Raw genomic sequence first — 25276 nt, 5'->3', positions numbered from 1 at the left:
GTAGATATTTAAATTTTGACTTGACTTATTTTTACATCTTGGCATTGAGTTTATATACACATAATCTTGTTTTATTGCTGCTTCTCCACTCTTCCACACCCCCCCATCCCGCCTCTTTTGCTCAGACGGTGCTAGGTGACTATGGCCAAATCTAAAGCCGTTGCTGGATGGATACTGGACCAACCGACCAACAGGAAAAAAGTCTGAGGGTGACCATTTCCCTGGCAGTGTTGCTTTGTAGAACTCTCCTCTGACCAACGTTCATGGAGATGTCCACATTTTGATACCTAAAAATAGGGATCTGAAAGTCATTCCGAATTTCTTGATCACACTCTGCATAAAAGTCATGGAGTAGGAAGTAGAAGTGTCATACAGTATCTTCTTCTTCTTCTTCAGTATATATAAATAAAAACCTACTGTATGTGCCAGAGGTTCATTTACTCACAGTACTTCTCTTCTTCTGAAGTCCATCTCCTCCTGCATTCATTTGGATGGACTCACATGATGGTCATTAATGTACATGATAGCTTAAATGAAGACTCTAAATTCTCCAGAGGTGTGAATGTGAAAGTTTGTCTGCCCTGCGATTGACTCCCAGCTTTGCTCTGGCAAAACCCCAAACCTGAGTTTGAGTAAACAGTACAGTACATGGATGGATGGTTTCAATTGACTCTAGAAAAGAATGAATTCATATTTCTCTAAAATGTTTATTTTTGTGGGAGGGGGGGGGACTTCTTACTTTGGCATCATCTGCTTCACTGTTCTGAGGAGCCGCGTTGAAATCCCGACCCCGTCTGTGTGCAGTTTGCATGTTCTCTCCGAACCTATGTGGATTGATGACAAAATTATGATAAAAAATGGAATATATCAAAATGAAATGTTATACACACTACCAAAACAGTAACCCTTAAGTCCCACTAAAAACATAACACACAAAACCAGCGGAACTCCACATGAGAGCACAAGCATTCTGCTTTTTGGAAACCAAACTACAGTCACCCCACATTAACTTCATCTTAGCTTCCTGTCACCTTACATTACTTTCAAGCAAGTATCCTGTGATATTCTAATCATTTTAGCTTCACATTATCATGATATTAGATTCATGTTAGCCCCCGATTCTCTTCCTGTAAACATCATATCTTAGTTCCCTATCCGTATGCTATAATCTACACAACAGTGGATGCGCTCTCACACGTAAAACTTTTAGTAACTTTTATGTGTGAGTTGCTTCCTTTTGTCAAGAAGTCACTACTTAGTTATGTAAATTGAATGTTTCCTGATATAAAGACTTGATGGGAGCTCAGGTGAATCTCTCCAGCTCTTCATGGCTCTGATTAGCCTCCGAGGGTTTCTCGATGGCTCTGAGGTGCTGTTTGACTCTACTAACCTCCACATCCCATCTTCTTCCTCACATCCTGTTAATGACAGAGGGGTCATTAACACAACAAACTGAGCTACCCTGTATAAATAATACACTCACGCGAATGCAAAAGCGGCTCAGCTGACACAGTGTCTGTGGCACCTCCAACATCTGTTTATGAGCATTTTGCCTAATGATATCATCCGATATCATTAACAGTGGCAGCGTGTGCCTCAGCAGCAGGTGCAGCTGTTTACGTTACCCCCCAACCCCATCACCATCACATACTGAAAGACTTGCAGTCTCTTGCAAGCCATCCCTCCTTCTACCCCACCACTTGCCAAACCACTAATTAGGACAATTTTCCCTTACAAAAAAAGGTCCCCTATGATTTCAATCCGTATAGCACCTGTAATTGTAGTTTTTAACCAGTGCCTGATTTCATATATTTTGCGGCCATGGGCACATCAGCAGCTGCAGAGGTTTGTTTTTAGACGGCAATGAGGCGGCTGCGGTAAGCCTTGGAATGCGTTACTGTGGCAGGTGGAGCTTGGAGAGCCACTGCTTTTTGTTTCCTGACTTGTCTGTTTGGATGCTGAAAATGAGAGAACAATTTTGAAATGATGATGCCTGGCTGCCAAAACGAGTGCAGGCTCCTCCTTGTCTTTGCAGGTTCTCTATTGGCTGATTGGATCGTGCGGTGCGGCGATTAGTCAGATGGTACAATCCAGTGTTGTCCCACACAAAGTGCTGTGTCACAATAGCACAGTAAAATCAAGTCATTATATTTATAGATGCAAAACAAACTGGCCAAGTCTTTATCTCTTGTTCATGAATGTGAATATGAGAAATACGGACAGGAGTGAAAGTCAGTACTAGAGTGGTGGTTCTCTGGGCTGGCTTTCTACACTGTGTGGGATCCATTCCCACTTGGTGACGGTAACAATCTCAGTGTGAATGGTTTTCAGTTCCCCAGCAAAATGTCTTGATTAACTTGGGACACCAGTTCTTCCTTGATGACAGCAATGCGTCCAGGTATCGAATCAGGGAAGCAATCCCAATCCATGATGCCCCCTTCACCATACTTCACAGTTTGGATGAGGTTTTGATAGTGTGCCTTTCATTCTTCCACAGATAATCTTGTCTGTGACTGGTGATAAAGGAATTTGAATGTGCGGGCATGACGTTATTTCTACCACAAAGGTAAAATTTGGTTTCATCTGTCCCGCACAATAGTTTGTCAGTAGTGCGAAGGAACATTCTAGAGGCTTTTGTTTTGTTGATATCGGTGGTTCCCTTATAGTCTCCTCCAATGACCATTCTTGATTTTTGTTTTTTTTACTTATTGACAATTTGTCTTCAGAGATATTTAGAGTTGGCATAGATTTCATCTCTCTAGATGGCTTTATGATTTTTTTTCACTTCATCAAGTCTTCTGAGATGTGCTCTCACAGTCCTCTTTCAGGGGACAAACATTCCGAGAGAGAAGGGCATCGGTATTGAACTTTGTCGACAGACAATCTGTCTTACCATGGAGGGATAAATTGATGAGATGACCCTTTCCAATATCATCTAGGTTAACAATAGTAGGGGTATTCTAAGAAATATTTTGTGCGAGTCACAGTTCACATCGGGCAAAGCATTTTGAGAACAGAAAACCCTGGGACTGTGAAACAACACAACCAATCTCAATATTTTCATTGGACTCTCAGTTAGCTGCCCCTAATTAACTCTTGGATAAGTCATTAGCCAAGGCATCCATGTACGTTTTAAACTCTGTACTGTGAATATTTAGCTGTATATCAAACAAAAACATCAACCCATTTTCTGTGCCACTTTTCTTCAAAAGGGTCCAGCTATCATCGGGCGAGAGGCGGGGTACACCCAAAACTGGTCACCAGCCAGTCACAAAGCACATAAAGACAAACAACTATAGGCACCAATGGGCAATTTAGAGTCTTCAGTTAACCTACCATGCAAGTTTTTGGGATGTGGGGGGAAACTGGACTACCTGGAGAAAACCTATGCAGGCACGGACAGAACATGCAATCTGCACACAGGCAAGGCCGGGATTTCAACTTGGGTCCCCATGAGTGTAAGGAAGATGTGCTCACTATTACCCCACGCCACCCACAATAAAAGCGTCCATGCATCCAATCTCTGAGCTGCTTATCTTCACAAGGGTTGCAGGAGTGGTAGAGCCAATCCCAGGTATCATCGGGCATGAGAAAGGGTTCAGCCTGAACTGGTTGCCAGCCAATCGCAGGGCACATGGAGACAGACAACAGTCAAACTCACAATCACACCTAGGGGCAATTTAGAGTGTCCAATTAATGTTGCATTTTTATGGGACGTGGGAGGGAACTGGCATGCCCAGAGAAAACCCACGCAGACACGGGGAGAACATGGAAACTACACACAGGCGAGCATGGGATTTAAATCTCAGAACTGTGAGGCCAACACACTGCAGCTGCACCACCGTGCCACCGTAATAAAAATATGAAACCACAATTGTTTGTGTGGTCTTAAATTAAGAACACATCTTCGGTGAGGAGCAGATCACATAATGTGGCTAATTCGCACAGAAAACAGGTAAATTCAAGCGGTTCTCTATGTTTACATGCGTGTAAAATGTGTGCGTTCCTTACCAGACTTAAATGGGACATTCAGTTCTACACACACGTGACCGATGTGATATACTGTATCTGAACATAAGGAAATGCAGACGTACATGTACAATCCTCCTCCTTGCAGCTCTTTTCTTCATGCTGATTACACAAGACACAAAAGGGGCGAGGTGGGGTGGTTGGAGGAGAGCGTCCTGCCTCCTCCACGATGATCCTTTAGCAGGGCAAATCTTTCATACGGAGACCGAGTAGAAATGGGTGACCTGAGGTCCTCAATGACCAGTGGATCAATGGTTGGGGGTCCAGGGAGGGCTCAAGCCCCAGGCCCCTTTGGCTCTTCTTTCCTACACGCATCTCGGCAAGTGGCGCATAGCAGGACGGCAGAAAGACAGCAGCCCAGGGACAACTGGCGTACGAGTCGAGCGCAAATCAAAAATTAAAACCGCTGCATGCTTGAGATGCTCGAGAGCTGTCGAGCGAAATGTAGACGGAGGCCTACTGGGCCAAGATGATCTTTATCTAATGTGATGTCTTGTTGGGAGGCGTTAAACTGCATCTCTTGTCCAGCAGCACAACAAAAGTATCCTAAAACTTAAAACTGAATATTTCCCATGTGGACTCATCTGATAATTCTGTCCCAGTTTTTCACTCTAACAAGAACTGAGTAGATTTACACAAACACACACACAAAAATGTGTATGTATGTATATATACATATATATATATATAAATAATGGGCCAATACACTTTACCTCTCTTTCTACCATTTTCCCTCCTTTTCTTTTCTGTCCCCCCCTCGTGTTGAGGATAGTTTTGGTCATTTTGACATTTACAAAGTTCTCTTGGTTCACAAGAATATATTCATTCACCCTTCCCCAACAGACAGCAAGAAGTTACTCATCACGATCATAAGTGATATTGAAAAGGAATGGATGGACGGATCAATGTAAACCGACCTGAGGAACCCATTCATTTATCTGATTGATGTCATTAGGGTTGGAGCTATGTTGTTCCTCTTTCTCGCCTCGATGACACTGTTCGAGTTTTATTAAGACAAGATGCACTTTTCAAATAGTCCTCTGTGGAGACGCACTCATTACTGGGTAGCCTTAGGCAGCCTTTGCCACCCCAACCCCGTTTTTTTTGTCCCTCCTCTCTTTTTTTGTCAGCGCCATCGTCGCTGTAATGTCACAGTGCTTTGTTCAAAGCCTCAGCAATGATTTGGGTTCCCAGCAGGTGCCACCCCGACGTCTGTTCAATTATTAATGCGAGGGCCACATGGATGCATTACAGCCTCCACAGCCATTAGATAAAAAGACGACGGCTTTTGACACGCTGCATATTTCCTCTCTGCCGCGGCGCGGCTCTCTTTTGTTTTATCCATTGCAGTCCTCATATATATATTTTTTTAATGTATGAAGATATTAAAAAGCCATTTACTCCCTCTCAGTGTCACTGATTGGTTTTGACTGGCTCTCATCTGACTTAAGTCTTACCTCTCACCACCACCATCCATCAGCCAAAAAAGGTACATGGGTTGATACAGTAATTGGGTAAACCTTTCCACCATCGCTTGGTTGTTCAGCCAACACTTAACTAAGGCATTGAGCGGCGTACCAGCCAACACCGCTTGTGACCAAGCTCACATATAAAAGAATTATTTCTAGTTCGGCAGGCTATTTATTGATCTTTCATGTTGCGCTTGTTGAACACCGCCAATTTACTGTTCCCGAAGTAGTTATTACTGTCATTACTCTCATTAAGTTTAATACAAATGTAGTAAATCTAGTTAGTTACAATTTGTCACAGTAGCCTAAAAGGCCATCTTGACATGGGAGGTTTTACACGAGTCTCACCGACAAAATGACGTGGGAGGGAAAATGTGGTACACATACAGTACAGTTATATACCCCAACAGCTCCTCTTCCTCCTCCTCCTCTTCCTCATTTGATTCTCATCTGTGGTACATGCCAACAAAACCTAATTGCGTCCCGCACACTTTCCTCCCCACTGACACCGCTCGCTTTCGTGCCACCAATTTTTTTTGTGTGCTAATTAGGCACGCAACTGTGGTGATTCGCTCCAGACAGGTGCTGCAGGGGTCACGCACATGCACACGGTGAGAGACAAAGAGACGCTTGCGGCATTAAAAATAAATGGAGAGATGAGAGTAACGAGAAAGGGAAGGCACGTTAATTTCTCGCTTCCATCTGTTATTACATAAGCGCTGCCAACAACGACATGTCTCTGGAAGGCGGGCAAAAAAGAACTGTAACTGAAGAGCATGGATGAGAAACACCACAGGGAGGCTAAGGAGGAGGAATCACACCGATGGAGCAAATTACAAAATGCATCAAAAGTTTCCAGTGGTCTGAACGTACCCTCATGTAACCTGTTGTGTTTGTTTGTCCTTTTCCAGAGCCGTTGCAGGACTTTTGATGAGTGTCAAAGACTTCAAAATAATTAAATTTATGGAGTCAAACTTGCAAACAATTCAAACTATTTAAGAGATGAACAATGTAGAATCGGACCATGTTATGGCTCTACAATTCTAATTTGGACCAACACCTTTAGCATTACCCAAGAGTGTCATTAGAACTTTCACAGCATTTTCCCTCATCGAGAAAGAACTTCACACACTTCACTGCATGTGTAGCATGGACACATAAAAAAAAAAATACCCCCACAGACCCCATGACAATAACATTACCACAGAATTTATTATGCACAACTTGTTGAAGCTGCCTGTACATCCAGCAAAAGTCAATGCTTACCTCTTGGCTTTAACATGATGGAAGGAAATGAAATTGAAATTTGATGGGGGCTTGCCTCCAGTTGTAGCTTGAAAGAACTCTTCCCAGCAAGCTGGTCGTGGTTTGGTAAACCAGGGGCTTTGGGTTCGTATCCCACTGGGGCCTCCGCTCCCTGAGAAGGGTTGTGTCAGAAAGGGCGTAAAAACTGTGGCAAACAAATATGTGCGTTAACCTGAGATGACACGCTGTGGCGACCCCTAACGGGACAAGCAAAAAGAATCTTACTTACTTACTTACTTTTACTGCATTTACAAAATAATGAGATTAGTAAATGCTACATTATTATATCATTAATTATCATCGCAATTCTGCAAACCTCATAACCACATGCTCACAGACGCATTTTCAGAAATAAGCAGATAACGTGGGACTTACTTTCTTGTTTTACGTCACATATTATGGGAGGGCAGGCACACAAGTATTTGTGTGCAAACATTAACTAAAATTTTCTATATCAGAGCTTTAGGATCCACAATACCGTATCGTCCTGCATCACTGCAGCACTCTCTTCCCCCAGAGCAGTGTACTAAGCCCGCTCTTGTTCACAGTACTGACATATAACTAGAAGAGTAAGTAAGTTTCTTTAGCTTGTCCCGTGAGGGGTCGCCACAGCGGGACATCTCAGATGAACGCTCATATTTGTTTGGCACAGTTTTTACGCCGGTTGCCCTTCCTGACGCAACACCTCTTGGGGAGTAGAGGCCCCAGTGAGATATGAACTCACAACCCCTGGTTTACGAAACCATTGCCAAATTATATGTTACTAGTGGGACGCGTCACTGTGTATAGAGAGGATGTAGAAGATCCTGTGGATGGCGACAAAGACAAGAATCTTTGCTGCAATGAAAGGAAGACTAAGGAGAGGTGGTGAATTTCAGGAGGGGCAGACGCCTCACATCCCCCGCCCTCCTGCACATTGTAGGAGCAGTGGTGGAAGTGGGAACTTGGAGTTCACTTTTCCAAAGACCTCACCTGGAGTGGAAACACTTCCTGTCTGGTCAAGAAGTCAAACCAACGCTTCTACTTCCCGCGGAAGCTGCGGCATGCCAGACTGGTGAGCAGTGTCTTGAGAAGCTTCTACAGATCTGTTATGGAAGTTGGGTTAATCTAGCATCTCAAATATCATATCTCATCCCATATCTTGAAGAAATGTGTTTTATGTGGCAAACTAATACCTTGAATTCTTGAATCCTACAATATGTCACCCTTTCTGAATAAAACACAATCTTTTAGTGTAAATTAAACAAAACACTTTTTGAATGTGAAGCTATGCAGTTTTCCTTTCCTAGGCTCCATTGACTATCAGGAATTTACATGTGACAGCCGACTTTATTTAATAGTAATTGCAGCGTAGAACTCTTTGCCTGTATTTGTCTTAAATGTTGCACCTGCACTTGAGTGGGTAAACCCCTGAGACCGGATTGCAATTAAGCAGCTCAGAGGGTTACTCCAAAAGCAGGATGGGAGTTGGGTAAACACCTTTGTGGAGCTCCAGGTAACTAGCAGAAGGTGACAGTGAGAAGCCTCGCAGGGAGCAATTTCCTATTTACTTGTCTTCTTTGTTGACCTCTCTTGACAAGGGCTCATTACCAAGGAGGTCCTGCTTTGACAATAATGGCGTATTATGAGCGTGAAGCAGGGCGGAGGTGCTGGATATACGTGAGGAGAGAAAAAAAAAAACAGGCAGCATGGTGGGCTTGTAGTGGCTGATGAAGCCTGTTCCTATTCTTGTGGTTATTATACAAACCATTAGTAGCCTCCTATATAAGTTGTAAGTGCAGCACGAGACTGTGACACCGACACTATCTAGTATCTCATAACAAAAAATATATACTGTATATCGTACTCAGCAAAGACTCTGATAATAAATGTTTTCATGTCTGCACATCACTACAGATGTGTTTTGTTGTGAAAGTTGGCTGTAACAAGACAGAAAAATGGGACCTTAGGACCAACAAATCCAAATTTGGTACTTTTCATGCCCCAAACCTGCTGAGACCATAAAACCCAGCAATGCAACTATGACCAAGATCCCTACCACACCTTCATCCTCCTATTTTTTTTAATCTATTTTCAACGGTCGGTCATACGTAATGGCGGCTAACTACAGGCCGAGCTAACTTGGGGTTAGACTTTGGCAATCAATTGTGAAACGTCAGAAGTGGGGCAAGCCAAATCCTCAGCATGTTTCTAGTTGATGTGCTGCACGAGGCGTTTTGCAGCTTGCTCCTCTTTACGCTAGCTCACACACGCTATGACGCCAGCAGTGCACGTTGTCATGCTCGCTGCCCCCCCATACATTATTCACAGCTTGCATTAAAATACAGCAGAGGCATACAGGCATGTTAAGGTGTCGTCACAACAGTTGAAAGTGTCTCTCGCAGTGCTTTCCTATGGTCCTACAGCAGTGCAGCTGCCTAAATGAGGAGGATTAAACTCAGAGGCAGCCCGGATTAGGGCGGCGGGCATGGACACGGAGCGCATTCAAGCACGACATCTTTTTAAGAAGGGAGACGTGGGCAGAGAAAAGGCAGTGGTGCACAGAGAGTTGCTCGGGAGAAAAAAAAGTGGACAAGTGCTAGAGTCACACCGCAAAAAGAGAGGCACGCATCACTTTCTTAATCTCCGAAAGAACATTTACAATTGACATCAATTGTATTTGGAATAATTAATTCCAAATATGTTGCCAGGATCAAATGTAATTTACAATTCAAATTCTAAAATTTGTTTTAGGAAATATATTGATTTCGTCATGTACATTTTTCATTTTGTAACATTTCCCTTGGCTCTACTGCTTACTGCTATGCCGTCTTGTCCTTTGTGAACGAGTTCAAATTTTGTGCGAAAATGAACTCATCTTAATTTCTACCTGATGAGCATAATTTAGAAGGTGCCCATTCTGGCATTAAAAAAATGGCTTTTGAGCACACGTTCGTTTACATTTGTCTTTTTTTTTTTTAGGGATTCTGTGAATCAACCCATCTGAAACACAATACAGCAGCATATATATGTCGGCGAATAAACACCATATTTGGCAACCGATTCAGTGCAACCAAGGCTGCCATTCATGGCAGGGTACATCCTTGGGGGTACATTCCTGGTGATCCCAACCAATCACATTTCACAGTTTTCTTCACAAGCTAGGCCAGCTGGGGCCAGCTTTCCTCGCCTTCGGTGGTGTCCACAAACCCTGACTAGTTGGTCAGAGCAAAACTTGTTATACAGGATTTGTTTTAATGTTTTATGCTTTTATCACGTTATAATCTTGATTGAAAACTGACAATGTACTGGCCAGAGCTCTACAGGTGATGAAGGGAAAAGATCTCTTCATCTGAAGTGGCCAAACAGACAGTGATAGTGCATCAGTCTCACCGCACCAACCTGGAGGTTTCTGAAAATACGCCGCACCCTTTGGCGCCGGAGGGCGGGGGGCCCGGTCACATCAGTTCGGTGACATCAAATGGACCCTGACACCGCTTCCAACCACCGGTGACTGATGCCTTTTTCCCTCTCGTCGTCAGGCTGCACGGAGCAGCCGGTCAACGAGCCTAATTGGACCGACAGGTGACATGCATGTGGAAACCAAAAGATGATGGGTGAGACAACTTGAATCATGTGACATGTGCCTCACATTCACATGGCCCGATATCGCCAGACTTCACCTTCAACAGTGTTTGAATCATTAACCAAGAATCATTAGCCTCTTGTTGTCATCATCAGAGAAAAGGTGAGGCGCTCATGAACTTCACCACCCATGACCGACACTGCGATTCATTCTGCCGCAGCTACTTTTTGTCTTTAACTCTCAGCCCTTGTGGGATGTGACTTCTACTTCAGTTTCCGCCACCATTTTTGTTCTTGTACAAACAAGGCTAGTCTGTCATTTTGACCATATTTTTGTTTTTGTTTCTTCCACTACATGAAGTTATATTTACACACTGACATCAATCCATCTCATTGGTAGATAATATCCATTGATTTTTATATTTCAAGCCTTCAAATTTCAATTTATTTTAAGATACAGAGATCGGAAATCAACATCAAAACTAAAATTTGCATTGTCTCTTTTCTCTTGTCTTGCCAATAGTTATTCTACAGCTAGTAGAAAGAGCTTCCACTTTGTGAATTATATTGTACAGTTTCTCCATGGTCAGCAGAGGGTTTTTTCCATTTTTAAAATCAAGATTCCGTCAGTGTTCCTCTGTTGGGATGCAGTAAGAAATATTCCTCTTGTGGAATATTACATAAAATTGCTCCCATGTCCAAAAATTCGCAAATTATGTGATCCTCCAGAAAATGTAAAAACACAAATATTCCAAAGGTTTAATTATTGTGTACAGAATGAAAGTCATTCAATCCAAATTCTACAAATCAATATAATAAACAATAAGGAATTAAAAATGTACTTTTAATGGGTTTCAGCTGGTCAAAAGTGGCAACAATAGAGCCGACAGGTACCATTTAATATATCAATATATGTATTATTAATATATTTATAGTGGTGAAAAATAATCATCCTTGGGAAGTTTTGTTAGATTTGTATTTGTTTAAAAAAGGAAGCGAAATGGAGGAAAATTGCCAGTATGACAACCAGAGGGTTTTAAACATGCTGACGCTTACATGTGAGTGTCATGTTTCACAGTGTAAAACTTCACCAGCATATATTTTGACCAACAAACTTTTTTTAAAAGTCTTTGTCATCAAATGTTCTGGTAGGTGGATCATTAGTAAAGTACATCCAATTTCTATCAGATTCCTTCATTGTTTGTTAGTTTGGGGTCTGAATTGTCCCCTCCAAAGAGATGCCCACAGACTGGAGGGAGGGATGCAGTGCCCGTGGGAGGGAGCGGACAGATCTATTTGTCTGAACTTTCTGCCTGATGTACTTGAGTGTTTCTTGTTTGGCCGCTGAGAAAAGCCATTTAAGTACTCGCTCTGTTTCGCCCTCACTCGGCGGAGAGAGCGTCAGGCTTTTCTTTTCTTCTCACCGCGCTTGTATGCTGCTGAATGTTGACAGGCCAGTGAACCTTGATTTCAGGCGGCCACGGCTGTCGAAGAGAGGAACTAAAGGGGTCTCTGGTGTAGTGGTTAGCCATCGAGGCCGCTCTACTCGCAGCCAATAGACCCCGTCCCCCCTCTACAATAGCAGAGGCAGGAGTGCGAGTGCACCCGGGAAATTTCTGACTGTTCGGTCTGAAGCGGTAATGAGATCATCAGCGTATCAGCGTAGCAGCCCTCCAACAATTTGCGGTGGTGCTTTACACCGGTGTTGCCGTGATGCGTGCTGCTGCCTTTCGGCCTGATGGCACAGGGTTGATTCTTGGCCAGTGCAATATTTGTTTTCTGATAATGCATCAGCGTCAGGCAGGGGGCGTAAAAACTGTGCCAAGCAAATCATGCAATTGACTCACATTTGTTGCCCGAACTTTACCGCGTTACTTTGACTTAAAATGGCCCCAAACAATGAATTCAAAGTGAGCTTCAGACAAATAGCCACCTGAGTGAAGTGCAAAAAACATTAAGATGCTGTAAATTGGGTATGAAGTGCAATGATCAATACGCTTTTAGCTGTTTAATTACTTGGGAAAAACAGTCAAACACACAAATACAAAATGCAAACAATAGCAAGGAGCATGGTGGTGAAAACCGAATCAACCAAGTGGTAAATAGCCAAGGAGAATGACTCCAAGATCCTGATGGCCTTCACTTGGCCACACTCCTTAAAGGCACACATTAACATAAGGATGACATGTTTCTTTTTTTCACATTCTCTTTTGTTAAGATTTTTTTTATTTTTATTTTGAAATTCAGTGCTATTTTTTTTGTTGAAAATGTTTAAACCCCCACCAAAAAAAAAAAAAAAAAAAGTGTCTTGGGGATGGGTGTGTTTCAATGGAATATGGAATCATCAAAATGTTATATGAGTAAATTGACCTTGATCACGGAAGGAAGTCAACTTTAAAGTCAAGGCATTGTTGTATTATGACACCTGTTGAAACTTGAAGCAGCGTAATCCAAAATAAAGCCCACAAACGTGCCGATTGAACATCTGTGTGACCTCTGGAAGCAGTTCACCATAATGCCGCTCCCCGCCTTTGACAAGCTTCCATTGCATCCTTTTCTTGACACTTCCTTTGGGAAAATGCAACAGGTCACAACCCACAAGGGCACAAGGGGACTACTAACAATTGAGGTACAGTTGTGACAGAATCTTCCGGTGAGGATGTCGGCCTTGATGTGTGGATGAAGAATAGGACCACCTAAGCAAATGAAAGCAGTCTCTTAAGGTTCTGTGTCATGGTTCTGCACATCCTTCATGGAGAGAGAATGCAATGAACTGTTGTTGCCATATTAAACTCTTAAGGTGTGTATGAAGCAGAATTAGGCCGGAATATCATCCGGATCTTGTGTCGCTCACCACAGCAGTGGAAAAATGTCGTATGTACTCATACTGATGTGGGTCAGAGGAAAACCAAGATCACTATATCAGTGCTTCCCAGGATTCGCGGAGTCACGAGCTGCTTCTGCCACATCGGGCGTTTTAGTCCGCTCCCAAAAACAGCCTGAGAAGTCCTTGAGGGACTGAATGTTCCAGTTAGTTTGTGTTTGCTGTTTAAGTGTGAGCTGTTGCCTTCACCTCTTTATGCTTTAGGAAGACCTCTTCTTCCAGGCCTGCCTGCTTGTTTTCCACTTCGGGGAATTCACCGACTGCACTTTCATTGTTTGACAGGCTTTTCCTGCTTTACTGTCATGGCCGCAAAAGGTATGTGTGTGTGTGTGTGTGTGTTTTAGGCATTAATACATTTCCACTTGCCTGCCTCCCCGGGGCACAACCTCATTACAGCTTCAAGGCATAAAAAAAATAAACCGGCTGGCAGCTTCTCTCAGGCTGAAACTCTTGCCCAGCTGTCGTCAGGCACGGTGGCGGTGCGGCAGCTGTGCACTAGGGGGCAGCACTGTGTCTATCCAGATGAGTCTTTCAGGGCACGCACACGCTTTCTTGTATTTGTCTATATTTGTAGCAGAAATGTCAATAAACGTGTCAGATCCCCCGTATGCACCCAACAAACAGCATTGATGAAATGCTTATTTAGCTGCAAAGATGATTTCTAGTGATGTCGTACATAAGCCTTAAAATATACATGCAGCTTCTACTTGGCAAAAATATGAATTAATGGAGGAGCTAATGGACGGCGTGACAGCATTTCAGTAAAGCTAATAAAAATTGATTTTCCCTCCTCAGATGTCCCCGTGCTCCACATGTGTAATGAATCTGCAGAGCACTCATCAAAAACAAAATTTTGAGGCGTAATCTGCTTGTGGGTCTCGCCCTCGCCTGCCTGGGTTTTGTCCTGCAGGCAGTGATCTGGCCAGAGCTTGTTGCGAAATGTCTCTTAATAAACTGACCCCCCCCCCCCTACATTAATAAAAGTTTTGCCACAAATATTTAATCCTCAACGTGACTGACAATGTTGTCAGACCTCCGGACAGCTTTTACGCCGTGATTACAAGCGCTCCTCCGTCCGTGGTACTTTGGATTATTCAAGATTATGTTGTAATCCTTTTAATCCTCACTGCATTAAGATTTCAGTCAAAATACGGAAACAGTAAAGAAGCACTCAAAAGCAATAAGGTCTTAAGCGGGCGACGCCTTCATTTCCTCTCTCTTCCTCGTTATTTAGCCTCCGCATTCTGAATATGATGAGTGGCACATTCTTATTGCAACTGCTCACCTTTGGCTTCCCACAGTGGTTTGAAATGGTTACATTTGAACGTTGTATATCTTTATCCATAAAAATAGCTTCAGTCCATCTTCAGCGCCTGCCATAGCTGTCCACGTCTGTGTCTCAAATTCTTAAATTTTTCTTATAGTTAGGTGCATAAAGAAATAAACCAATGGCAATGACAAAGGTAAAGACTGCTAAACCTGGAGCTTTCATCACAGCCCCTTTCAGTGCTAGTTTGTTTTGCGGAGTTACTCCCTGGTATAAATGCAAACATGCTAACATGTTTAAGTCTTGCAGCTGATTTAGCCAGTATAAATACCCTGCACTACAATTCACTACAAGGTACTTCTTTAGTCTGCTGAACTTTTTTTTTTTCAGAGCAAAATTTCCTTAAACTGGCAGACCTTTAAGGTGCCGTTTTGTGTTACATCAACAATGAAGTTTACGCAGCGTGTGCCACACACAAGAAGCCAGGCAAGCAAAGACTTAGATTTTGCAGCCACATTGTTTCACAAATTGGATTGAATGGTTGAGATCATTAACAGATCATTTCCTTCTCCTTACCGCCATTGCTTTGGAAAAGTTAAACTTTGTATCAGCAGTCCATTACCTTTTTTTATACTTTTTTTTAATTTTATTTTTGCCTTTCCACTTTCCCCCTTTTTCTTCTTCTGGTCAACGACTGGTTTGTGTTGTCGGGGGCTCCCATAGACTCTACTTTTGTTTTCCTCCGGGAAGAGTAGATTGTGAGTGATATTTTCACTGAAAAGTGGTTCTAGGGTCCATCTTTCCAGCTCTTAAAATGTTTGTGTCCTTAAAGGTTTTCTTGGACATGGATATTTGTTTTTCCATTAATGGTTTATTTGTTCTTCAGAACATCCCAAATGGTTGCATTGGCAGTGGCCAACGTGCAATGCAGAATGGCTCTCTTGGATTTTCGATCGGGACTCATCTTACAGTTGTTGTTTTTTTGTTTTGTTTTGTTTTTCTTAATCCATCATCAACTCTCCGGTTTTAATGTTAGGTAGTGTGGACATGCAGTACTATTGATTGTTTGAATAATCAATGCAATAGAATGCATATGGGAAGCACAGAGCTCATTTAAATTTTCATTTCATTTTGCTCAAACAATAAAATATGTGGAATCGGACCAAAATAGTTTTTTTATAAATTGTGTACCAGATGGAGATGCAAGTACTGTACTGGCAAATGAATGATTTCATTTCTCGTATTCATCTTTAGATCTCACCTTATTGTTCCAATAAAGGTATTGGCCTCACAATACTTTGGAGTTGACTTGTATTGTAATTTTGTATTTATCTTTTTTAAATCTTTTTGCACTTTGAGTACTGTTTAAAAAAAAAGTCCTCTATTCAAGCAGAATGTAGAGGCTCAAACTGCATCACGCTAAAGTGTCTGACAAAAATAGGAAATTTTTAGGGACAAAATCTCTGTTTTCTGAGGGGGGGCCTTCTATAATACTGTATTTTAATATCTGTTATGATGGTGTCATTTTGAGAGCTAAATATTTTCTTCAGGTTGTGCTTGATTTAAAAAGTTTGAGGGTCAGTGGCTCCCCAAGAGAATGTGATGAGAAACAAGATAACCGAGAGATTATTAGCAGGTCCTCCCTCCGTCTCCTCCTGTGATGGACCCTTCCCAGCTCCTTAGCTGGTGAGGCAACTTTGCCTCTTTCATGTATTCTGACATGTTTTCACCGCTATGAAAGCCCTTGGAGGCTTGAAAGCAGAAGAACCAGATCAGGTCTGAAGGAGATTTGTAACAGCATCATCTTTGATTTGCCGGCTGGCGATGTACTGATCCAAAGCAGCCGCAGACACAAACCAGTCATGCCTCCTGGTGATGCTCTGTTTTTCTGCTTGATACTTCTCTTGTTTCCTTTGGGCAGTTCAAAACGCTGTGAGGTGAAAGAAGACGCGGCTGCTCGCCCGGCGCCGTGCGTCTTAACTTCAAACTCTATAAGATCTCCAGCACGCCTTAGAGTCAGACTTGAAACCAGCAGCGGGGTGATCTTGAGCCGAGAGGATTTGAAGTGCTACGGGCCGGACGCACGTCTCTCTGCGTGGTTGTCTACGGCGACGAGGTCGACTTCACTAGCTACACTAGCTTCTATTTTGCACATGCTCTGTGATGACATCCTTTTGAGCAAACCAGTAAAATTTTAGACTGGAATGGGTGACAGATGCTGTTGCCATGGCAGCATGATCCTCTGAATTGATAATTTTGTGATGACCATTTGGCCTTTTCTTCATGACATTACACATTTTTGTTGTTGTTGTTGTTGTTTATTTTGTGTGCCATGAGCCGGAAGTGGAACCAAGTCATTGCTTCACAAGTCACAAGTAAGTCTCAACTGTATCCTCAATCCCGAGTCAAGTCCCAAGTGGAGAGAAGCATGTCTGGAGTCGAGTGCAAGTCCAGACATGCAGGGTGCGAGTCAATTCCCAAGTCCTACACCTTCAGTTTCAAGTCAGTCTCACATATTTTAATATGGACAACATTTACATATTTCACTTTTTATCGTCCATTCAAATATTTAGTATATTTTAAAATCTGTATTCATTTATCAAAACGAATTGGATAAACGAGTGCACTGAATCTTTATTAGGAAAAATGAGGGTCTTGACCAAAAGTTTTGTACCTTCAAATCCAATTGATAGTCCGTTTTCAGTTACTGTATGAAAATGCTACGCTCTGACTTAATTTTTCTCATGTTGTTTCTGAAGTGTCATTGAACAGACCTGTCAAAAATAAGAATATGCATTCGGTCGTGCTCTCATTAGTAATCAAATAGTCTACGGGCAATTCTATCAGAATAGTCAAGTCTAAGCAAAAAGATGTTGTTTGGTTAAAGAGCAATTCCAAACACACATTTTTTTTATGTCTACAAATATTTCTAGTCAGGCAATTTCAAACAAAGGTAATGGAGACTCAAAGACAACTCAATCAAACATTTTGGACAAAGCTGTGAGAAAATCCCTTCCACAAACCTCATGATAGACATTTGGTTTCTAGTTGGTCTCTTTAGGAGTGGCTACTATGCCACCAGATTTTTTTTCTTCTTTTTTCTTTCAGATGTACAACTATTTATGACATTCATTAGATTTATTCTCTTCACCCTCAGGTTCCACTAGATTAATTTGGATTTTAAAAAATAATCATGTCAGAGGTAGTGTCTCACCTTACCAAATTACTCTGGTGCCTGTTTTCTAGAAATGTTCATAGAATGGAGAAGAAGGCGTCTGTGTATTTCCATTCAAACAAACATCAGAATATTTTTCGGGGCACAAATGTTGAGACTGACCAGAACACTGGTTAGACTCTCAACCTCCGGAACTTGTTGTACCAACTTTTGAAATGTGTGTTCTCTTGTGGCCTTTTTCACTTGGGAAGAGATGCGACGTGTCAGGGCGCCATGGCAGGTTGTTTGGTTGTACAAGTAGGTCACAGTTTGCTTTCAGGACATGCTACGGACCTCCTGACCCTGGCTTTGATCCCGCTCGCAGAGCCCTTCAGCGCCAACAAGCACATGGTACTCCCTGACTCTCAGTGCCTTCAGGACGCCGGAGCCCTGCAGACACTTGCAAACAGTGACAAGTCGGAGCTGGTCCACTCTCTGCAGCATCTCTGTGATGTCGCCGCCACCGAGCTCTGTACTATTTGAGGCTGAACAGGTCTGAGATTGTCTGACTCCAATTATGGCTTTTAGATGGAAAGTAATGAGATCGGCTGTAGTAAAACATGGATGGTAATGGAAAAGTACTTAATACTTGTTTACATGTTTCCTGTATTTATGACATAAACCACTCAATTATGTCATAATTCTATTATTGTGTATTTTCTTCGTTGTGTGTGTTTCAAGGAAAGTTATTTGCCTTTACTGTGGGATGAATACATCACATACTGTATAGCCATGCCTTTATACTCACAGTTAGTAGATAGTACTGTGTGCGTTTTTACGTGTGTGGGTGTGGGCATCTTTGTGTGGAGGAGGGCGGAGCAAGTCATTTTACTTTCATGTTATTGCTGTGATTTGTATTATTTTTATTTTTGGTGAAGGATTTCTTGTTGCATTTTTAGGTATGAAAGGTATGAAATCCTCCGCAAATAACGTGTATTTGGATTTGAAAAGTTCAGGGTGAATCTAGCCTCTTGTCCAGTCAGCTGAGATGGGCTCTAGCACACCTGTGACTCTACTAGGCATAAGCGGTGGAGAACATGGATGGATGGATGGATGGATGGATTGATGGCAGACGGACAATAGGCTCAAGTGCATGCACCACTGACCCTAGTGAGGATGAGCTGTGATGGATAGATGGATGGATTTTTTCCCTTTCTTTTCTGCTTTTAATTTATGATTTATGGCAAGACTGGTAAAATTAATAGAAATCCCATATGCATTTTTGAGTGAGGTGATTTTTTTCCTTTCCCTCTCTGAGGGTCAAAACCCAAAATAAAAATTAAGATGCAAACTTCTCTTTATTTTATCACCGAATGCCAAGACCTGATCTCATGTAGAAAGGTTGTGACACACTTTATGTGAAGCAAGCTAAGACAGAAAAAGAAGGTAGAAACAAAGGCAACACTTTTGAGCAGTCGACTGATCGGGCGGCATACAATTCCTTTCCTTCCTTTTGTCCCACTTTCATGATTTGTTGATGATGTTTTCTGAATATGCTAATTCTACTGTTGGATATAAAGTTTTTGTTTGTTTTTTGTGTTTGTTATGTTTTTTGCCTTTTTCATGGAAAGTAACACAAATGCATCCAAGTGTCTTCAGAGTTTCTTTTTTGGTTCTTTCACAAAATGTCCATCTTTGTCACTCACTTATTACATTGCTGAAATACACCTGAGGGATCTGTGAACTGAAGTGCCAGTGCTGCTTTCTGCTTTCAGTCATTTTGCATTCACACAACATCTAAATACATAAAAGAGAGAAATAGTGGAATTCGAGAGATATGAACGCATACATATAAATTTGTAAATGTGTCAGAACCATTGCATTTTTTTTATTGTTACTACGATTGTATGAAGAGGGTAATAGAATGAATGAGTAATTGGGATCATTTGCATCCACAGAGTTTGAATGACAACATGTGACTTGTGCAACTCATAGGATTTTCATATGAAGCTGTTTCTCTTTACCGTTGTGCACTTTTGTCTTGACCATTGTTAAAATGGATTGTATTTCCATCGGACACTTGCTTGCGCTGGTAAGAAGTACTGCCTTTAATATGAATGCCTAAAAATTTAAAGAATTGAGAGGTTTTTAGTACAGCACTTCAAACATGACTGCATGGGAGACCTTTACCCCTATAAAACCAAAGTGGCATTAAAGCATTGCTAAATTAGACTTTCTTGTTTTGTTATGGTTTGTATTACAAGCTGTTCACCATTGTTGATCAAATGATGTGAAAATGACCATTATGTTCTTCTGTTTGTATCTTGTGAGTCAGTAATAATAATAAACGTGGAAAATAAAAAAGATGCTGGCCTTTTTGCCCGTGGGTGAGTGTTGTTGGTAGAAGAGGCAGCTCAGAGACACAAAGTCACTGTGATTGGACTGAAGAACATTAAGACCCTGTCCAGTTTCAATTAAACAAATGAGAGAGCAATTTCAGAGCCAAGAGTCAATCCTGATTAATCTCTCTCTAAAGAAATTCAGTGATTGCAGTCTGTGAGGTTTTAAGCCTCCAGTATGTGGTAGTGGTCATTGTGTTGTAACATTCAACAATCACTGTATAATTCAGTTCCTCAGACCTTAATGCTCAGTTATGCTGAGCAAAGGCTCATCATTCCCTTTTACTGTGAAAGGTTCTTAAGAAAAACAAAAATACTTGTGAACCACAACCACATGTATAAAATATACTTTATATCTGTACTCGGACTTCTAAAAAAGCTCCAAATCTATGACACAGATATAATTTTACCAGCCTGATGCATGAAGTAACTTCCAGGTCAGGGCCATGTTAGTCTTGTGGAGATGCTTTAAGATAAATATGGACGATAGCACTTTTAGAAGACTGCGAGTTTTGCTTTACAAAATGACCGCACTGCTTGGCTCTGGCGCAGCGGCACTCCCGCGATGAAGCTTTAACAAAGGGCCAAGGATGAGGCCCAGACCCAGTGTGCCACCACAACGTCAAACATCCTACATCCTCCTCCATGGGCCCCGGAGACTACCTGGTTAACCCTATCAGTGACATATCTAAATCACTTAAAAATAAAGCAATGCATGTCTAAGTACACATAGATCTCCAAACATCCATCCATTCATCCATTTTCCTCAACTTATCTGGTTTCAGGACATTGGCGCAGCAATTTAAGCAGAGAACTACAGATTTCCCTCTCCTCACCCACTTAGACCAGCTCTTCTGGGATACTCTCCAGACATTCACAGGCCACCCAGGAGACAAAGTCTCTCCAGCGTGTCCTTGGTCTTCTCCATGGTCTCCTCTTGGGACATACCTGGAACACATCATGAGGAAGGCGTCCAGGAGTCATCTCAAACATCAGCCCAAGCCATCCCTTCTAACTTATCTCAATGCTGAGGATCATCAGCTCTCCTCTCTCTCTCGTGGTTGATCGAGATTCTCACCCTATCTCCAATGGAGTGGCCAAACATCCTGTGGGGGGAATTCATTCCTGCCGCTTGTATCCGCAATCTTGTTCTTTCGGTCACAATGTACAGCTTGTGACAATATGTCATGGTAGGATCTACCAGTAAATTTTCACCAGATCCTTATTTTGGCTCAGTTTGTTCTTCTCCACCATACACCGATGCAGAGTCTGCATCACTGAAGATGCTACACTGATCCACCAGTTGATCTCCCACACAAGCTATCTCCCATTTGTGAAAAAAAAACTCCAAGATACTTGAACTTCTCTTGGGGCAAAATGTCACTCTGGACACAGAAAGGGCACTTCACTCTTTTATGACAGAAGACCATAGCCTCATACTCAGAGGTGTTGATTTTCATTCCAACCATTTCACTATCTGCTGTGTGCTACGCCAATGAGAGTTGAAGATTTCCCCAGAATGAAAGCAGATAGAAGTAAATACTAACACCACCCAACCGACCCCCTGGACTGCATAGGAAAATTCTGTCAGGTTTTGAACATCGGTGAAAAAGGGCAGGCAGCACTGGCACAGTCCATCCCTCACTGGATAAAAAATCTGAGATACTGCTGGCATAAATAAATGGAATAAATAAAGAGTAAACACATATAGCAAAGGCCCATTATACGTGTAAAATTCTCTTGGGCCACATGAAGAGTGCCAATGTGCACAATGAGCTCTACGTTTAGACACACTTTCTTGTGGCATTGAAAGCGAAACAATACACAAACCTTTGACTGTGTACTTCTCAACTCATTTTGTGTTAACAACAATGGCGTTCACATTGGAGTGTTTACACATGCTCAGCTGTATCTCACCTCACCGCCAACCTGCACCGCTGTGTGCATAAACAGGAGGACCACAGACACTCTCACAAAAACTGTATTCATCATTTAGCCAAAGCAGCAGGAAGAATGTGCTCGACGTTAAAGTGTTGAGTGAAGATGTGGTCACGCTTCCCTGAACTCAAATAAAAGCCACGTGAACACAGTCGGTTTAAAAGATCAGGCCAAAAACAGTGAACAATATAGTACAATACAGTACACTTATATGTACAAAGAAAACGTTATTTTCCTCTTCCAAAGGACGTGATTCTGAGATTCAATATCTCATCTTTGTTTTTTCTTTCTGTGGCTAAGGTTCTAGACATGAACAACTGAACGATGGCCATAAATGCTTTTACACTAGTGAAAAGTGAGAACATTTACTGTTCTTTTGCTCTGTTCTTGATCTTTTCGTTGAGATACAGGGATTTATTTTTATTGCTTTGTGTCTTGAAGCGCCTTTCTCCAAAGTCTCAGTGAGAGCTAGTTTTTTGCTAAGGACCCTTTAGCTTAATCTCTGTGATGACACCTTAGAAGAAATTTTCTACAATAGCATTATAATAGGGATCATTATTAATCGCTATTTATTGCTGTACCTAGGCACAACATAGATACTTCATGTTTTTGAGGCAACTGACTTCCTTCAAGGATTCAAAATTCACTACAAAAGTAGGAAGTGCTCGCATCATCTGAACATCTTCATCTTGGTTTGGCTTGAAGTACACAAATTGAAGTTACTTATACACGCCATCATCACCATCAGCATGCCAGCCACTCGGGGAGATTAACAACAGCGCCCAGAAAGCGTTTGGGACCCGCTCGCCTGACAGCTCCACAGATCCAACCGTGATAATCGTAAATTGCCTCTTTTCATAGATCTCTAAGTCCAGACGGGGTTGCGGAGGGGGATCACAGTGGCGTTGGCGTGCGGTCCGACCAAGCTGTGAATTATTCCATCAATCAGCATCAACACAACACACTCTTCAAAATGAGATAAAAATCACTTTTGGAAGGGGATTAATTTGGAAGTTGTAATTTGCTCTAGAATATGATGCTTCTATATTTACCCATGTTGAAAAGCAGTTCTTGGTGTAAAATTACACTTTCTCATAACGTCGAGTCCAAGTAAAACACTTGAATTGCCCTAAATAGAATGCAGTCATTTGCCTCACAGTGAAGAGTCAAGAAAAACACTTGGGGAGTTTGTATGCTCTCCCCATGCCTGTGTGGTGTTTCTTTGGATACGCTGACTTCCTCCCACAATCTGGTACATTCATCTAAAACTCTAAATGAACCATCTCATCTGTGAATGTGAATATGAACATTTGTTTTCATCATATGATCTCTGGGAGTGTCTGGTGACGAGTTCAGGGTGTAAGTCGCCTCTCCCCCCCCCCCCCCAACTTAGCTGGGATAGGTTTCAGATAGACTAACACGATGGAAAATGCATTGATGGAAGCGCCAACAATCTTAACTTCTACAAATATGCTCTTCGTTCATAGGTTTTCTAATCAAGATCATACATTATTCATTCATACGTTACGTAGGGAGAAAAATCCGCTGAGAAAATTAGAAAACCAAAGCTGAATCCAGATCTCTATCCAAATGTGGTGTGTGTGGACCATGCACAACAGAGCTACAAAGGATTTTAAAAATCATTTCTATAGTTTTCGTGTAATCTTGAAATACATGCGTTCATTTTGTATAGATTCATGCGTTATTCACACAAAAAGTGAATGTTGAGAAGTGTACTGAAAAAAATAAATAATGTACCATAACCAAAACATGAATTAAATACTTGATGTTTTGTTAACTAAGTGTTTCTTCTGTAAGTGCATGTGACAGGACTTATTTGGAAATAAACTGTTGTGTTACGCAAGGTCACAGATGGGACATCTGGAAGAGCATCAGCAGTAAAAAAAAAAATAATAATAATAATGAAAAAATTCAAAAAAGGTCCTTGATTACACATGAGCACATCTGGACTTGCATACTAGAATTTGTGCCATGGCAGCAGGAAATATTTCTGCGAGATTGAAGCCATGTAAACAGAACTAAACGTAAACAGTGCACACAGTTGTATTGCGTTATGAGTCCAGCATAAATAGACGCAAGGTAGCAACGATGACAATGTGGAACGGATGATTTCAAATATTTACATTTCTTCTTGCTGGAACCAAAACACATTTCAGAGCTGAAGTTGCTAGCACTCAATGACATGATGGGCCAGAAGGTCAATATGGAACAATTCAACCTCACCTGCTGGTTTTGACTTGTCTTTCCTACTTTTTTTTTATTCTCTTCATGTGCTCAAATTGAGATAACATTTCTTAAAAATGCAGCAGTCATTGCGATGGAACGAAGAAGAGGAATGAGATCACGTCTTACCTGAACTTTGAGTTGGTGACGATGAAGCAAATGTGATATTCGATGTGGCTGAGAAGACAAAATAAAGTCAGTAGTGGTAAACAAGTAGTAAATATTGAGTAAATATTAACAGGGCGGAGGCTCGCCATGCCGAGGTGTCAGGCACCGATTGATCAGCCCTGGAGGCCCCATTACTATTCAGCTTAAGGGAAGAGAGAGACTTGCCCTGCTTGTGCCAGGTTTCCTTCACACTGGGTTACAGAAGAACTCCAAAATTGTTTGAAATCTGTGGCATATTTTTCATTAATATATTGGTCACACATATGGGTGGTTCAGGATGACATAATATCAATTTAAAAAAGTAGGAAAATCATAATACTGTCAATATCCTGCTTTGCAATTAATGAATTCATATCAGTAAAGATTTTTTTTTTAAAGCAAACAATTTATCTATTCCAGTGACTTTCAAAATTTAGCATGCATACCAGTCGTGATGATCTTGTATGGGAGAGAACATATCCATCCATTGTCAATACTGCTTATTTTTTTCGGGGTGCCGGGGCGGCTGGGGGCTATCCTAGAGAAAGGTGGACTACACCTTCAACTGGTCGCCAGTCAGTCACAGGGCACATGTAGACCCGGACAACCATTCGTACTCACATTCATGCCGTCACTGAACCTGCAGTGCCTGCACCGAAGTCAAGCAAAGGGATCAATAGAGCTCGTGCACCAATGTCAGCGAAGTCACGTGATTGGCCATATTGCCGGTCAAGCAAAGCATTGTTCAATGCTAAGTTGTTGGAGAGGACACGAAAATACGTCTCCCAGAGTTTTGTCCGATACCGTTAAATATTTAGAAGGTGATAATAAACGAAGATACGTGAAAAAATGAGAGAGAGAGTACTCATATTTAAT

At 41.8% G+C, this 25276-nt stretch overlaps 1 long non-coding RNA gene across 1 annotated transcript; it reads right to left on the bottom strand.

Annotated features, from left to right (window-relative positions):
- Window positions 1-349: 349 nt before the first annotated feature.
- On the bottom strand, window positions 350-1404 carry LOC133494911 (uncharacterized). Its single transcript, XR_009793440.1, has 3 exons — window positions 1391-1404; window positions 740-824; window positions 350-622 (listed from the first exon to the last, which is right to left on the bottom strand). It is a non-coding gene; the product is annotated as an uncharacterized LOC133494911 (long non-coding RNA).
- Between the last annotated feature and the right edge of the window lie 23872 nt (window positions 1405-25276).

The sequence above is a fragment of the Syngnathoides biaculeatus genome, chromosome 2, assembly GCF_019802595.1.
Source record: "Syngnathoides biaculeatus isolate LvHL_M chromosome 2, ASM1980259v1, whole genome shotgun sequence".
Classification (NCBI taxonomy): Eukaryota; Metazoa; Chordata; class Actinopteri; order Syngnathiformes; family Syngnathidae; genus Syngnathoides; species Syngnathoides biaculeatus.
This window is presented reverse-complemented; position numbering and strand designations above follow the sequence as displayed.